Source organism: Dermacentor silvarum, chromosome 1 (genome assembly GCF_013339745.2).
Source record: "Dermacentor silvarum isolate Dsil-2018 chromosome 1, BIME_Dsil_1.4, whole genome shotgun sequence".
Taxonomy (NCBI): Eukaryota; Metazoa; Arthropoda; class Arachnida; order Ixodida; family Ixodidae; genus Dermacentor; species Dermacentor silvarum.
Genome location: NC_051154.1, coordinates 207,977,577 through 207,981,161, shown reverse-complemented (window position 1 = coordinate 207,981,161; position 3,585 = coordinate 207,977,577).

Here is a 3,585-nt window from a genome sequence, read left to right as displayed (position 1 = left end):
GCCGAATTTCGATGGGGGCGAAATGCGAAAAACACCCGTGTACTTAGATTAAGGTGCACATTAAAGAACCCCAGGTGGTCCAAATTTCCGGAGTCTCCCACTACGGCGTGCCTCATAAACAGATCGTGGTTTTGGCACGTAAAACCCCCTATGAATGAATGTGTAGATAACGTGCGCAAAACTTGCTATACCAGGAAGCGGCGCTACTCCCTTTGTCATCGTTTAACGAGCCGTACTCACTCTTGCCAACGCCCCGGGGTTGAAGTCTTTTCTTTGGAGGTTAGCGATACAACGCTGGCGGATAAGTGAATTTTTATCCACGAGGAAAGTCGTACATTGAAAAGGGCCGGCCACAGCGGCTGTTCCTATGTAGCAACGGTCCGTGAACACGGTCAGATATAATCATTCTATTCTTCAATTTGCCAGTCCCCATTTTTTCAGCGAACTACTGAACACGTTGACCGTCCACCGCTATACATAATTAGTACATACTTAAATACGTACTTACTACATACTTAAATCCACCACTCTACATTTTGCAGCATGAATGGAGCATAGTGCGTGAGGGAAAACCCAGTTGCATTTCCGACAGCTGATGGCACAGAAACAGGGTAGAAGCAGTGATGATTTCGTATTCGTGCGCTTTCGCTGAGGCAACGCTTGGCGCGCCACCGAAAGCGCCGTCTTGTTTCTCGAGAACAAACTGCTCCGCCAAAATGGTCAATAAAGACAAACTGCAGATTTGAGTGAAAAACAGCAACAAGCTTTTATAGAATGCTTAGATTAATGGTTGTGAGGACAATGCCACCAACGACACTTGCAAGTCATTTGCGAACTTCATCTGCTTTCGCTGTGGCTGCAATCGTTTTAGTATCCGGAAAGCGGTGTCTTGAGGCACAAGAGGAGTAACACGTACTGTCGTCATCAACATGAAAGGGATCACCACATGTTTATTCAAACACCAGTAGGGGCTAAATACAATGTCCTTCCACAAAGTGTTAAATGAGACTAAAAGTTCAACAATTAAAATTATTGTTATGTATAAAGTTCCTAGATTTCAACCCATGAAGCACGACTTGTTGTGGCTAAAAAAAAAAAAAAAAAAAAAAAAAAAAACAACACTATTCCATTTCGTATTAATGACGATGGTCCATGTTGGATGCTAGTGAAAACGCTCTCCAAAGGTGGTCAAGCTCAAATGTGCATCGCGATACACAAATTCAATGTCATTTTTCGTGGGTGTTCTTAGAAAGAAGGGTGTAGTCTTGTTTGAATCGTATGGTACTTCTTTTTGTACAATAGTGCCTTGACATTTCCCGTACATAACCTCTCTCTCTATCCCTTACGCAATGACTCTAGGGCCTAGCTGTAAGGTATTTCATAATAAATAAATAAATAAATAAATAAATAAATAAATAAATAAATAAATAAATAAATAAATAAATAAATAAATAAATAAATAAATAAATAAATAAGTAAATAAATAAATAAGTAAATAAACAAATAAATAAATAAATAAATAAATAAATAAATAAATAAATAAATAAATAAATAAATAAATAAATATGTTTATCTTCGGGAGACTTGGATCTTGGCATGACTTGTACCTTCGCGAGTCGATCGACTAGCATTTATCATTCACCAGCACTCGAGCAAACGCAATCTACGTTTTTCTGTACTAAAGGGGGGACTTATATGTAATGTGTATGAGTCAACGAAGTGCTCAACAATGTGCCAGACACAACGAAGCGCTTCGTTGTGTCTTCCTTTTGCCCTCTGTGTACCGTCTTCGTCGTTTAGCTGCAAGTGGTCACATAGGCAGATATATTTCAATACGCGCACTATCGATATAGTGGCTTTGTGCTTCGTAGACGCTTGAAGCCAATATCAGAAGATCTTCTTTTATGAAAGCTCTGTCATCTACCTACTTCAAGGTGGTGCGACTGGTGAGCCTTTGATCGTTTAAATAAATGCTGTTACACATGAGGTTACACAACAACAGGTGCTTGGAGATTGCTCCGGAACCACACGCATTGTAGTTAGCATAAGAACTCAAGAAGCGTTCGTTAAAGCAACGCCTTCTCGTAAGCGACAGTTACAAGTTGCAGTTGCATGTATGTGTTCATAGCGTGCAGGCGGGCAGCTTAGTGAAATCCGGTGAATTGCTCTCATTTAATGTGATGGTTTACTGGCAAGAACACTATGTGCCGCGCTGCGACCCTTCCGAACCACGGAATCAAAGTGCGTTCGGCTTCTCCATGTGCTGAGCTGGGCTGAAAGCACGTTCGTTGATGAGACTATCGCAATGCCCCGTGTTGTGGTCTTTGTCACCAGGCGTGGGCCTCATAGATCTCCAACAGCAGTCCCTCACAGGGGCCGGAGGGCCAGGAGCCCACCCGGCGAGCGTGTCACACGCCGATACCCTCCCTGAACGGCTGCGTTCTGCAGCTGCCGGCAGGCGGCGAACAAGTCAGCGCTAGCATAGAGATTTCAGTAGCTCAGAAAAGACCTTTATGGATAGCATTTCTAGATATTAAAGGAGCTTATGACAACGTAGACAGGGAATTGTTGTGGGATATTCTTCAATACGAAGGCATAGAGGACGATTTCGTGGAGCTGCTGAGGGAGATATATCGAGACAACCAAGTACAAGTGGCATGGGAAGGCCGAAAAGGAAATGAAATGGTGGGAATTCACCAAGGATTGAAGCAAGGATGCCCTCTGTCACCATTGTTGTTCACGCTTTACGTCAAGGGCATAGAAAGACGACTGGAAAACAGCGAATTAGGGTTTGATTTATCCTACATGCGTAATGGACAAATGGTGCAACAGAAGATCCCTGGACTGATGTACGCAGACGACATTGTGCTACTAGCGGACAATAAAAAAGATTTACAGATACTTGCGAATATCTGTGGGAACGCAGCGACAAATCTAGGCCTTAAGTTTAGCACAGAGAAATCAGGGATTATGATCTTTAATGAGCACACGAGTAACTTCGTGGTGTCAATTCAACAGCAAGTAATACCCATAGTGAAGCAATATAAGTACCTTGGCGTACACATAAACGAAGGAAAGAATTACTCAATCAACCACCAAGATAATCTGAAAATAAAGGGGAAGCGGAATGCAGCATTAATGAAACACAGAGCACTGTGGGGCCACAATAAGTATGAGGTGGTGCGTGGAATCTGGAAAGGAGTTATGGTGCCAGCGCTAACATTCGCAAATGCCATTATATGCTTAAAATCGGATATATTGGCGGGTTTGGAAGTTAACCAAAGATCAGTAGGCCGGTTGGCTTTGGGAGCACACGGTAATACGACAAATGAGGCAGTGCATGGAGACATGGGTTGGGCCTCTTTTGAAGTCAGAGAAGCACAAAGCAAAATTAGTTTTGAAGAAAGGCTCAGGAACATGGATGAAAATAAATGGGCAGCTAAAGTGCACAAGTATCTGTACATGAAAAGCGTGGACACAGAATGGAGGAAGAGGTCAAGGAAGTTGGCAACCAAGTACAGGATAATCGAAACTGTAAATAGACAACCAGGGGTCATCAGAAAGAAAGTGAGAGAAATAGAGACC